The sequence below is a fragment of the Amblyomma americanum genome, chromosome 9 (assembly GCF_052857255.1).
Source record: "Amblyomma americanum isolate KBUSLIRL-KWMA chromosome 9, ASM5285725v1, whole genome shotgun sequence".
NCBI lineage: Eukaryota > Metazoa > Arthropoda > Arachnida > Ixodida > Ixodidae > Amblyomma > Amblyomma americanum.
The window spans coordinates 97,897,299-97,911,545 of NC_135505.1; the positions used below are offsets into that span (position 1 = coordinate 97,897,299).

The 14,247-nt window shown below is 42.0% G+C and overlaps 1 pseudogene; it reads right to left on the reverse strand.

Moving 5' to 3' along the window:
* Positions 1-10,563: 10,563 nt before the first annotated feature.
* LOC144105802 (U2 spliceosomal RNA) lies at positions 10,564-10,719 on the reverse strand (annotated as a pseudogene).
* Between the last annotated feature and the right edge of the window lie 3,528 nt (positions 10,720-14,247).

Below are 14,247 nucleotides of genomic sequence, written 5' to 3' on the forward strand. Positions count from 1 at the left end.
TATGAGGGACGCCGTAGTGGAGGGCTCCGGAAATTTCGACCGACTGGGGTTCTTTAACATGCTCTGACATCGCACAGTACACGGGCCTCTGGAATTTCGTCTCCATCTAAATTCGACCGCAGCGACCGGGATCGAACCCGCATCTTTCAGGGGAGTTAAACAGGAAGGATCGCTTTTTATGCTTAATATCAAGGTGTTAAAGCTATGTTCAGAGCGCTGTAATTTTTCAGCATAATGTGTAAATGTTTTTCTGTCGCTATATTGACTACAATGTGTACCTGCGCTTCGTGGAGCTATCCGAGCGCGTTGTTCGTCTTCACGCGTATTGATTCTCCTTGAGTCATCATTTCACGGCTATGACAAGCAAGTATATGAGTTTCTTTACGTGACTAACATCTGCTCAAGGCCAGCGCAACTTGGATCGTATATGTTTAGGCATCTTAGACAAAAATCAGTGCCTTTTTTCCTACGGTGACACTTCCATTCTTCAACCCTTTGGTTGGTTTTCGATACCAAAGCAGGAGCCGAGAATAAAACCTCCGGTAGGCGGTTGACTAGCTTGTTGATTCATGAAAGGGTGGCATCGCAAATTGTCAGACACAATGCGAAAAATATTTTTCACAAACATTCCTCAAACAATTATTACTTCACAATTCGTAGAACTGCACGCAGTGAGCTTTCTTAAATATGACGAAAACTCATGAAAATTTATGAAACAGGGTAGATATCCACATACAAGACCGCAATACTTTCCAATGTAGCAGGCATAATATGACATCGGTGATGAGAGCGTAAACCTCGCGTCGTGAATAACAACGGGTAGATCACGAGGTTGTAAGAGTTGGCAAGTGGCAAATATGAAGGAGTCTCGAATTTACTATAACAGAAGCGCTCAGTGAGTACAGGAGAACATTCTATATTGGACACTGCGATGCTCCAAATGATCCGTACTAAGGTAACAAGAGAACACTTGCTCTCTTAGCTTGTATATCGCCGCCACGCTCTCTAACTACAAGTCTGTGTGAAGAAAGGGCAAAGTAAACAAGCACCAAAACATCACACCAGGTTGACTTTATATAACTGCTCACCATCATCAAAACAACTACATGGCAACTAAATGCGAAAAGCGGCTTTCGTTCTCATCGAGCAGTGAAAATCGTTCGGTTAGAACTAGGTTTAATGGCTACTCTGAAGAATCTCCATTGGGCTTACTCACATGCCATCTTCGGTTTCTCCTTCCCGCAGATTCAGCAGGTTATTCATGCGTGAGTTGTTCTCTATCGTCACCAATACCTCTAGAAAGGAACTATTGAGTGAAAGGTCTGGTACCTGTTGGACAGCAAAACGGTCGTTGCACTGTTTCATTTTAAAGTATGCAGTGTGCAGTGGTAGCCGGAATTCACAATGAGGCGTAACCATACATCAACTGCAGATCTCTCAAATCAGTGTGCAGCATGCTATCGAAATGTTTTAGTGATGACTTTGCGACCTGCTGATATTTAACACCTAGAACGTAACCGATTAATTTGTATTTTTTATATTTTCTGTCACCTGGAGTAGTCCCGTCTCGGCGGCCATTACTCCGTATGTAACAAAAAAAGTTGCGACATTTATGAGAGAAAACACAAAATACGCAACGGCAGCGCACGAGAAGCATTCTCAGTTCTGTATGATTTCTCCGCGTGTCATGTTTCCAACTGACCGCATAATAGCTGCAACTTGTATAAAGGCCTTGTCTGAAGAAGGATGGATAGCTGAGTGTTTGCATTTTTTCATTGTGGGTGGTAAAGCGCAAAACATACGAAAGAACGGTGGCTATTTATTTTGTTCTTGGTTTCCTTCGCGCTGTACCACCCACAATGGCCCTGCCTGAGCATTTCAGAACTCTAGGTGGCCTCAGTTCAGTGAAATGCAGAGTCTCAGATAAAGCTTGCCTGAATACATTTGGAAACCAAATGTTTCTGTGTAAATCCGTTACGAAGTCGGCTAGTGTGAATTCTAAAGGAAGGTGCCTAAACGCCCTCTCTTTATTCTGTGTTTTTCAGTGCACTCGTTAGTGTGAGCAGGCAGTGGGAACTCTATGCTTTAATCCAGCATCTATCATGCATCTCTTTATAATTCTACCAGTTTCATAGTGGCTGTTAAAAAATTTAAGTACGCACAAAAATATAAACAGACATTCCTATTAATTTGGAACATATTTGACAAAAATCAAGAATATAGTCAATTAGACACAACGTGCGAAATCAAGAAGTTAAGAAGTGAAAATCGCGACGCCTCAAAAGATTCAAATTGACATGCCCAGGTTATCGTGCACAACATATAATACATGCTCATAACAAACATACTTACATATCTGAAAGGGTGTTCAAGACTGGTCATGTTAAACAAACTGTCCGAATACCCAAACTTCGTTGTGATCTTTTGTAGCTGCAATACAAAGTAGGAGCCCATGCATGAGGTTATTTTAAAATACATTTCAGAGGCCTTAGCATCTGGAATTCATCAGATTAAACATCTATCATGCATGGTTCCTTTATTTCGTTAATCACAGGAAAGGAGTAAATGTGCGAATCAACCAAATGCTGAAATATTGGTTGCAGCGAAGTATAGTAATGTGCCTCACGTCCACAAAAATGTGCTTCCTTCTGTAGTTTATGAAGTTTAAAGCTTTAATTGCTTCACGTGAGGAAGTTGTAATACTAAAATTATTTTTTGCAGTTGCGAAGTATGATGCAGTACGCGGATGCTTTTTAACGAACCAACGTATATGTTCTCTTTGACACAGGGCGTCAACCACCGCTCCCCCAAGCGTACATCTCTTGAAAAAATGACATTTGATTCAGCTTGGTTTGGCAAAATACAAAATATGTACGCTAGCAGTCCGGCTTTCACTTCGGCTTCGGTTTCGGGTTTTCGCACGATTTTCAATATCAAGCAGGCTTCAGACAAATATCGGCGAATTCGAGGAAGAGGGCGGGGGGGGGGGGGGGGGGGAGCAGCATTTACCTTGTGCTAGTGCACTAAGACAGGCGCAGACATTTACGCTCCGTCTATAGGGTATCACGCGATAGCGTTAATGGGTTCATGCCCTTGTATCTGGAACTGGTCATTCTCTACTTTACATTCGTACATAGCTGGAAGTGCCCATGCCACTCCTTGTCCCGGCGCAGTGGTGCAGCGGATAAGCGATGCGTCACTGCTCTGCGATAGATGGCAGGTGCTGACACCGGTGTGGCTCGTGAGAGCCATGTTGCCGTTCACGAGCAAACTCTTAGCCGCTAAGCAAAAATTGATCTGCCACCTCCTACGTTGGGCTGTTTACTCCAAGTCCAGTGGGCATGTTCGGATGACGTTAGAAGGTCACGTGACCCAGGTGGCCAAAGTTCCACACAGGTGGGTGGCGCCAAGCCACCCAGCTTGTAAAGGTCACAGAGGGACAGCGCACGCTGGTGAAATCAGTGAGTGGGGGTTCTAGAATTAGCGCGCTAAAAATCAAACGCTGCTTATGCTGACATAATATATGGTGAAACAATTGCAGGCTCCGTAGTAATGGGAAGAACACACACAACTTTTTCCTTGATGGACATGCAAGGAAGACACTAAAAGCAAATGACGATTAGAGTCAAAGAATGGCGATTGAAGATGAGCGTTAGGTATGGAGACACAAGCATGTTTAATTATCCGTCTTCATTGCTGACACCACTGATGAAGCTACTCTGGTGTGGTTTTCATTCTCACAGGTTAGTTCGAAGGGACGAAGATGGGATAAATATTGTTCGGAGTGTTTCATAAGGTAATATTCATTTTGTCAAATACGACACAGCGAAAAGTATCTGCAGTCTGTCCACAGCCATGTCACAGGCGCTACAAATGTTCATGCAGAAGTTTTCAAATAAATCAATGACACGTGAAGAAATAGTTACGATACTGCGGCGAAAGAAAACTTTCGCCCTTGGAGGAAAAAATGCGGATAAAATGAACTCCTAATTGCTATTTAGACACTCTGATCACAAACCATATTTCAAGCCGTCAAGCGGCATCTGGGCCACATTGAAAAAAAAACGTTGACCAATATTTTTACTTAAACATAAATATCACTACTTTCACATAGAGGCTAAAAACATGTCTAAAACATGTAGGCTTCGAAATGAATCCGTGGGCGTCCAATATTAAGTAGTGCGATAAAGGTGCTAATAGGTAGTAGAAAATAATATTGTGGCGTTAAATTAACAAAAACTTCTGAAGTATGCTCTACATCAATGCACATTCAGAACTACTGTGCGTCATTGCTGAATCAGCAACTTCGCACGCTGAATAATAAAAAAAACTTTTTTGCAGGCGAGCCATTGGTAATGGTCTTCCGAGCGCCTGGGTCACATATGAAGAGAGTGGTAAGCACTATCACACGCTCCGCAAGTTAACTAGACGCCAGTCTTACAACAAGGACTTATCATCTGTGCTAGCAAATTGTCCTCGCCGACTATGGAAAGTGATAAACCCAAATAGCAATTCCGATATAATTCTTACAGACAACGATGCGCTTCCAGTTCCAAAAACAGTGTGCTCAGCTCTTTAATAAAGCTTTCTCTTTTATACTGACTAATCGAGACATCTCCTCAGCACCTCGCATAAATAATCTTTCGGGCATAGCGGTGTCGGAAACAATTATTAGTCAAATTGGTATTCTATTCTTACTAAATAACCTTAAGATTTCTACAAGTTCGAATGAGCATTCCTTTGGTAACCAGGCACTGAGAAGCACATCATTTTCCATTAGTACAATCAGAACCAGCCTGTTTTCTCAATCATTATCAACTTGTTGTATACCTCATGATTGGCATGCTTCGAAAGCGGTACCCATTTTCAGATGAGGTGTTCTATCTTCTCTGTTTAATTATCGTCCCATCTTGCTAGCAAACACTTCCTGCAAAGTTCTTGAGCATGTCATTCATAGTCATGTCTTTAACTACCTAGAAACCAGCAAAGTTATTCTCAGAAGGGAGCACAGTTTTCACAAGGTCTTTTCATGTTACACTAATCTCGCAAGATTCGTTCATGATTCACATTCATCTACCAAATCCTGCTGTCAAGTTGACGCCGTTTTCCCAATTTTTCTAAAGCATTTGATCGTGCTCCTTATCAAAGCGTGAAATTCTAACTCAGTCGCAGTCACCCTCCTGTTACTGGTAGGAATAAGGACTTTCTCTCCGCTTGACTCAAGTTTACCTCCGTTGAAACTATAACTGTTATTATTCTAAAGTCACCTCTGGAGCACCGCAAGGAATTGTTCTAATGATGTGTTAATCATTAACGCCACTCTGTGACGTCTCGTGTTAGGCTATTTGCCGAAGACTGCGTAGTATACCGTATCATTAACCCTATCACTTATCAACAATATTTGCACTCTGACATGGACACACTAAATGAATGGTCTTCATGCTGGCTTATGCCGCTTAATGCTTCTAAAACAAGGTGTATTTCTTTTACACGCCTTTCAATCGTAGTTCTCTCGCACCCCCACAAGTTACTTCCGAAATAACGATTCTGTAGAACTTGCTACTGCTTATAAATAGCTCAGAACGCACCTGCAATTACACTTAACCTGGAATCTACACAATAATATATATTTAGCATCCGCTAACCACTCTCTTGACCTTATAAGGCATAACCTCAAACATGCTCCACAGTATCTCAAAACATGCCTACATCACTCTTACATATTCGCCCGACAATCTAATATGTATCAGTCATTTGGGCCACTGACCATGCCTATCACTTAGCTAATAATGAGTGTTTGCAAAACCATGCTGCCGTTCTAATTTGTCAGAATAATCCCGTACACACACTGTCACTGGCTTAAAAAAAGGGGGGCTGAATTAGAAGCCCTATCTTACCGCAGGAAACTTTCACGACTAGCGCTCTTTCATGAACTTTGTCGTCATGCATCGCTTCATCACGATTTTTTCCGCTCATCGTTAGCCTTCAATCCGCGTCTCGACCATCCATTGAAAGTTATACTTTCTATACCAACCAGTTATACCATTCAATGTTATACATACCAATCATCTCTATTTGCCGTCTTTACTAACGCGCGCTATAATCGAGTTGAATAAACTACCAGTACACATAGCCATCCAACCTAACACACCTCCTCCCCTAATACGCAGTGATGTTGGCATATAAAAACAAAATTTCTTTGTGTCTTTTTTTGTGCATTTTACTGTTGCGATTGCTTTTTGCTCTTTTTTGTGTCCAAAAACGTTCGTTTTGATGTTGGCACTTAAAAACCAAATTTTTCCGTTTTTTTTTTAGCCTGGTACTCTTCCGATGGTTTCTTGGTCTCTGTGTGTCCAAACACGTTCACCGTGCTGTTTTCATTTAAATACGATTTTTTTGTTTGTTAGCCTTGTACTGTTCCTATTGTGTCTTGCTCTTTTTGTCTCCAAAAATGTCTACCGTTAGTTTTTTTCATTGCTCGTCTTGATCTAATTCTCTCGCCTAATATTTCATTACTTACTCTGGATTTATATTATAATGTTCTTTATTGTTCTTGTCTCTTGATGTTTTCACATGTTTTATTTATTTAAGTTTTCCTGTAATGTTATTACTAGACTGTGAATTGTGCCTTGTTTATGTTCTTGTTTTTTGCTTTATTTCAATGCGGGCTAAACCACTACCCCTAATATAATACCTTAAATGAGGACCTTCAGGATTATCGGAAGAAAAAAAAAAGCGTGAACAGAGTGTGAAGTTTTCTTCCAGGCAATTAAAGAATCAGCTTCCTTGAAACCTGTAATGAATTAAGTGATGAAAGTTCTGTACTTTTTATCCGTAGAACCAGATAAACTTTTAAACGGCGGAGAAAAATACAGAATGCTTGCGCATCTCGCGTAACCTTGACAATTAGCTATAGGTATAGCAAAATCTTTCATCCTTTACTCCCGCCTGCATGCAACATTTTATAGGTACTTTCGCAAGCGCCAGAATGAACACTGACACAGGAAGAGATAGACAAGGACTAGCGCTACATCCAGCTCATCTATTTATTGAAAACCGCATGTGCTTTGTGCGTATCCTCGAGCACTATAACGACAACAGCATTTAGGAAAGGCAGTCTGGTTGTTTGGCTGATTGCAGTCTAAGGTCCCGTTAGGTAGGTCCTTTGGTTGATTGGTTCCTTGGACCTGTTAACGACTACCTTAGCAAATGCCTTACAAGCGACAAACAGTAAACTTGACGGTGTATGTTTTTTGATTCTCTGATATCGCCTCCACTATCTATTGGGAAGATCTTATCGTTTTCTTGAAATTGAAGTACGAAAGATATCCTCGTACATTGCGGATAAAGGGCGCCAATTTGCTTCCGCGTAGAGTTGCAGCCCAATACTGATCGACTGTGACATCATACCGGCGAGCCACGTTTCCCCCCTAAGCTTCATGTTCGGTTTTCTTTACTTAAATCAAAACCGATTTCTCGCCATCACTACCGTTGTCATTATATTTACGACTATTTCGTCCACTTATCAAAAAACTGAAGATACCTCAACTCATTTATATTTTGTATCAATTTGTTTCCGCGTAGAGTTGCAGCCCAATACTGATCGACAGTGACATCATACCGGCGAGCCACGTTTTCCCCCCTAAGCTTCATGTCCGGTTTTCTTTACTTAAATCAAAACCGATTTCTCGCCATCACTACCGTTGTCATTATATTTACGACTATTTTGTTCACTTATCAAAAAACTGAAGATACCTCAACTTATTTATATTTTGTATCAATATTAGTAAAGCATTCCCGTTCCTGTGTCTTATTGCGCACGTGTGATTTTCTCCGGTAACCAAAATTCCTTGAATTGCTTTTAGCCCTTTGTGAAGAAAAGTGTTTTGCGGAACGCAAGACACCAGTTAAGGCTTTCATAGTAATGCGTATTACTTTTGTTATTAGTTCGTGCTTTCCTGCGGTTCTAAGTTCCTCTTCACAGCTTTTAAACTATTTTTATGTGTAGAGCATGCTAGCTGCTGCCGATATTTACCGTAAGCATTTAAGATTATGTTGCAATGGAATAGGGGCCCAACCTTGCTTAAGAAGAGACCTCAAGTCGCCAGCGCAGTGAAGACGACGGGGGCCTCGAGAGACCAAGCCCTTGAAAGCACCCAAATAAAGCTTTTTTTTCTCTCTCTCTCCCTCGTTGTGCTGTGGATTCTGAGTGAAGGATTAACCTTTCGCTTTTTGGGTTTTTTAATCCGATCTGCCTTCTCCTGATAGAGATCTCAATATCACGTTATGCTCTCTAGCTATCCTAGCGCGGAATGCGTGCGCTAGAAGATACGAGTGAGATGAATTCTTCACTTGAGCAAATATATATCTGCCCGCGGTGAAAGTGGAACATCTCACCGCCATCAAGACTATGAACTCCTTTTTCGCTTTTAGCTCTAATTTCCTCGTGGTTTTATTTCTTACCAACTCTCTCCATGCCCGATTCAAATCTTGAATATTTTAGACATCGACTTATATGGTCGACACTTCTCATCGTGTAAATGTCCTCGAAATCCTCCAAATGCTGAGACAGGAGAACGTTATGCCCTTATTTTGCTTTTTATCTCACTTTTAAGCTCTTCAAAGACGAACTTCATTTTCCTCCCAGCAGAAAGAGGCTCACTAATCCGCTGAGTATTTTATTGCGAATTCTCCTAACAACTTCCATGTCGTACTCTCACAATTTACGCCGTAGTTCCCACTCCACGATGACCTGTCTGCTTTTGGTCTAATTTAAGTTTAAGGCCACCGATAATTAAGCAATTTGCTTGCTGCTGATGGTGCATCTTTATAGAACCTTTGCAACCTGCGACTTAATCTTTCGAGCGGCCAGGGGTAGGAAATGTGAGGCTAGTTATGATATGCCACTGAAAGAAAACAACAATCACTGAAACCAGGGCAAGCATAGAATAGCCTTTAATTTCACAGTTTGCGGTGTTGATAAACAGAAAACATTAGTGTATGTAATTTATGGCTGGAAGATCACTGATTTGAAAGTGCAAGAAAAAGCAGAAAAAATGGCTGTTAGGCAGCATACCAAAATAAGGTGATTCCATAAACGAGAAGGCAGATCACCAGCCTTGGCTAGCGAGAAACAATTAAGTTTAATTCTCAGTAAAGTACAAAAAGCACACACATGCCACCTGCGAAACCGGAACCCTCGATCTCCGAATTTCGCGTACAAGGCTTGACCAAATGAGTTGCGGCAGTGTCTGTTCAGTTATCGATTTTCGGAGGTTTTTATGTTTCGTGTGACATAAAGCTGAGAGCGTTCACCATCGCCACCCTCCTCTATAAGAGGCGGACGTAGTACGTCCTCTATTACCGAGAGTTTCATGTGGAACGTGATCGGACGCTGGAGTTGCCGTGAGTGCGGCAAGCATGCATAGTGCTCAGAGTAGGCTCTGGATTATACAGCCTAATGAAAGGCAAAGTGCGATACTCGCGTGATGCCGCAGTTAGCAGTGAAATGCAACTGGGCAAAGCTTACAAATTTCTAGAAACAATAGTTCTGCAGGAATCATTGTTGTTCATTGCTGATTAATTTCTCCATAAGAAAATTTTTCACGTACCATATCGATTTCGTTGTAGCAGGATTGAACAGTACTAGTCTGATTCATTTATCCTTTCCCAAACATGCGAAGTGCGCATTTAGAAATGAAAAGAAGAAGACAAAGGCCATGCAAGGCTATTGAAACGACCAATGTCAACAGCAAGCTATGCCAGCATTCTTGACTCATGGGGTCGAAACTAAACAGTGAGATAACTCATGCTTGATTGAAAGTATGAAGCCTCCTCCATAAGGCCTTAGTAAGCCAATCTAGCCTTCAGGATATGATATCTGCTTTTACTAGCCCCACTCATTCACCCCCCCCCCCCCCCCCCCCCCGCGCTCCCAAAAGAAAACATCATAGCTGAACCTCTTAAAAGTGACATGGATGTTACAGACAGTTCGATATTAGACACCTATTACTTACTTAGTTGGCCGCCCTATCTATCCCATTACACGCACCTCTTTGAAACAGAGATCGGTATGGAAGACATTAGTTACTTAAGGATAAGTACTGTTTTATTTTTAATCAAGAATCTTGTGCATAACAGGCATTTTAACTTATAAAATTTAGTCGCATAATAAAATGAAATCAGTCGTAAGACCAACCGACCCCCTAAGTTTGTTATTGAAAGTTTTCTTTCTTTAAGCGTTAGTTTTTACTAGCTTCCGCCGTCCACAGTGCTGGCCTTTGCAGCGCGGCAAGATGCTACCCGCCGATAATATCACGCTGTATCTATCTTTTGACAAGAGCTCCTGCGGGGTAGCACGCTCAGCAAACTTAGCAAAGACCCAATACCCCGTGCGCCTTTGACAAAAGAGTCATCTGTCTGTCTGTCTTGCTGCCAGGAAGAAAGAAAAAGAAAGTGCACAGGCCTGCTCATTGGCTCAAGCCGAAGCCACAATCGCTACCACGTGCAGATAGTAGGAGAGTTGAAAGATGGGATAGAAAGACAGGATACTAAAGACGCGCTAAAGACAAGGCCGATCCCGGAGGCAGTGCAATACCGGGCCAACCGGTGGCGGGAGTGAAGCATCCTTCAAACTCTCCGCCACATTTCCAAAAATGAGTCCAATTGTACCCGTAACAGATACTATACGGGGTCCGGACATTTGCGCCCAGAAGAGTCGTCTCTGGTGGTATATATATATATATATATATATATATATATATATATATATATATATATATATGAGTAGACGCAGGCCACGCATGAAAGAACTCGTGTAATTTCATTATGCGGGCAAAGAATTCTAAGCCTTTTACTAGCTGGAATTTTTCGTACCCGCCTGTTCCTGTACAGTGGTTGAAGCCACGCGAAAGTACAGTAGGTTCTGCTTCAGAATATACAATTTAATACGTTGAAGATGTTTGTTTGCAACGGCGCATTAACACGTACATCACGTTGTCGTGACAGCACGGGTACAACGTTATCACGTAACAAATTTTTTTAATTTGGTAGATTTAATTTCTATTGCCTTTTTCGCTTGGTATTCATCAAGTAAAATAATCTTTAGATTTCTTACCGTCAATGCGGGGCGCTCTTATCGTTCCCTATTACGTCATTCACAGACGTCTGATAATGATCAATGACAATGCGTTCAAGATCTAACAATGCCTTTTTAGAGTAGGATTCCGTCTATTTGCGCTTCGGTTCGACATTTTAGATTTCGATGGCTTTATAGCGAGTTTAAGGCCTTCGGGAACAATTGAATCAGCGGGGTAAGAGCTTACAGCCATTTATCAGTGCTTTTTGATTCATCTGCCCTGTTAACTGCACTAGAACCCATAAAATCCAAAGAAATACCCCCAGCTGTACTAAAAAAAAACACTATTCCGCTAGCCTTACTGAATTTTACTGCTAAACGGAGAAACAACAAGACGGGACTAGAAAGTACTACCACAATGGAATAAACGCGAACAACTCAGCGCCAACATGCCCCTTTGATGGAATTTATTTTCATCACGATTTTACCTGGGTGGTACGAACAAGAGGTTAGAGTGGTCCTACTACAATGCATCATGGACGGGTCTAGGGTATTTTTGCTCCTATTGAAGTAAAAGCTCGGTGAAAAGAAATTGAAACAGCAGAGCGTGTTGGAGCCGGGTTGTTCCCGTTTCATTCCATCGTGGTAGTGCACACAAATGAGCACTGCGCGTGCTCTTTGTTGTCCCGTCTTGGTTTCGTTCTGCCGAGCAGCTATGAGCAACCGACTCAGGCAACAAGCATCAATTCTCACTACATTGGTAAATTTTTAAACATTCTCAGCTTGTGTTTTAAATGGTGGGCTGTCGGATTGAGAAATCTGAAGGACCCAACATGACTTCTTAGGTTTGACAACACGCCAAGAAAGTTGCTTCGTAGACTGGCGGAAGAAAACCAGTGGAGTTGGTGTATCAATAAAAGAGGTAATGGCTACGTACTACACCAACGTTGCGAGCATCTTTTAGAGAGGGGAGGCAAGATGTCCATAGCTGGCTGTCGTCGCCTTGATGAGGCTGCACTTTATGCCTAATTTGTAAATTCTCTCTACGCAACGAGTGCCTTGTATGCCTTGAGGGCAGTCGACTGCTGTGGCCACGGACCGAGGATCTTTTGCTCTGTTAATGGGTGAGGATCGAGGCGGTCCAGGGCAAAACACAGTGTATGTCTTGTACTCGATAATGCAGGGCACTCACACAGAAGTTGAGCGATGGTCTCCTCACAACCACAGCTCTCACAGGCAGGGCTGTCGGCCATCCCCATCCGGAAAGCATAGTAATAGGTAAATGCAACACCGATCCATAAACGGCATAACAGTGTTGCGTCGCGACGTTCTAAGTTACGTGGAAGACTTTGCCTTCTTGAGAGCGACAGGATTGAGTGACAAATTGTGACAGCGTTGTGCGTGTGTGTGTGTTATGCCTTTTTTCCTATCTCTCTTCCTCCTTTTAGTCCCCTAATCCCTCTACCCCAGTGCAGGGAAGCCAGCCAGAACCCCTTTATGGTTAACATCCCTGCCCTTCCCTCCTCCTCTTTATCTATATATCTATCTATCTACGCAACGATTTTTTTTCGGCCGAGAGGAGCAGAAGCAGCGGAATTCGACCCACTGCACCCTTTAAAAGTAGGTGGGTGGATGCTCTAGATGTGCACCTCAATAATTGTTATGTCAGGGCTTAATTTCGTACAGGCCATGACACCCTTTCCAAAAGCGATACCACGTTGTTTTCTTTTTCTTCTTCTATATGCTCCGCGTGCATAAAGCTCACTTTGAGGCTGTTAGAGCAATGCTTTGAGGCTAATTTATGTTGTAGAATTGATTGTCATTTACATTCTAGAAGAATAAAACTTCAAGGTCATAGCAGGTAATGAAAGTACGGATATTTCTCTGTTGTCAGTAGTGTACTGAAAGATGAGATCATGTATACACATCAATTACGCAAGTTGCATTGATAAGCAACATATGAGCAACGAAATTGGTCAAGTGAGAAACTTTACGATCAAATGCGGCACAAACCGCCTATCTCACACAATAATTGCATTCATCAAACTGAACAGAGGAATAGATTCATTATTTGTACACGAATGCTGAATTGAAAAAAACAGTTTCATGCCCATATATACGTTTTTCGTAGCGCTCACTTTCTTTTCCGTGAACATATAAAGCTCTAACCATTCCTTGGTAAGAGACCACGGCAGCCACTCACTGTTTCTTTAGGAGTTACTGAACGACAACACCCGAAACTTCTGATCTCTTTATAGGGAGTAGGGTCAGAAGTATTCAGAAAACCTGCATCTCGGGTTCAAATGAACATGCAGGATTTGGAACTCGCGCTTAATTTCTAGTAGTATGTGCTCAAATTGTCCCCGTTGAGTGTATTGTGTAAGAGAGGCGATGGCTGAATTAAGGAACCAACAAATAATATGACTAACAGAATGGCATTAAAAAGTAAAAACAAAAAGTCTTCGCTCACCTTCTTGATTAACATCTCCTTGGTGGTGTTTTCTATCCAAGTGCTGTTAATAATTACTTCAATAAACGTCTGGTTGATTTTGTTGGCAATCTCTGCTACCTGAAAAAATAAATGTCATCATGAAAAAAGTTGGTTCAAATATTCACGAAAAATAGCACAACGGTTACTTAAATCACATAATCACATGCATGTTACCCAAAATAGCAGCATGTCTTTTGCTCTACATTCTTAGTTTCACTCATTTTTTGAACTATAATTGTATGTCAAAGTTTCGAAACTCTATAGTGTACAGAGTCGACCGCACATATCGAGAGCGCTCGGGAGGTGTGCTTCGGAGCAAATAAAACGAAATATTTTAGCAGCTGCTTTGCTAGTGGTAAGCTGCTGGTGCCTGTCCGGCTCGTGGATCCCTTTTCCTGAACTCCAGCGCAAGCACTATTAGTGAAAATCAATATCTGCTTTAGAATTTCGCTTTATTTCTCCCGGACAGCATCTCCCGAATGCTCCAGACAAGTGCAATCGATTCTGTACATGCAGCGCAAAGGACACCTGACCAGAAGCGACGAAAATAATCAAATGGCTTTCATGTTCGGGGCAGGGCACACATATGAAAGAATCCAAGATGATCGCAAAGGAAATTTGTCGCCAGAAACGGGCTTGACCTCTACGAGCCATCTTATGCATTGCACTGGCGGCGTGG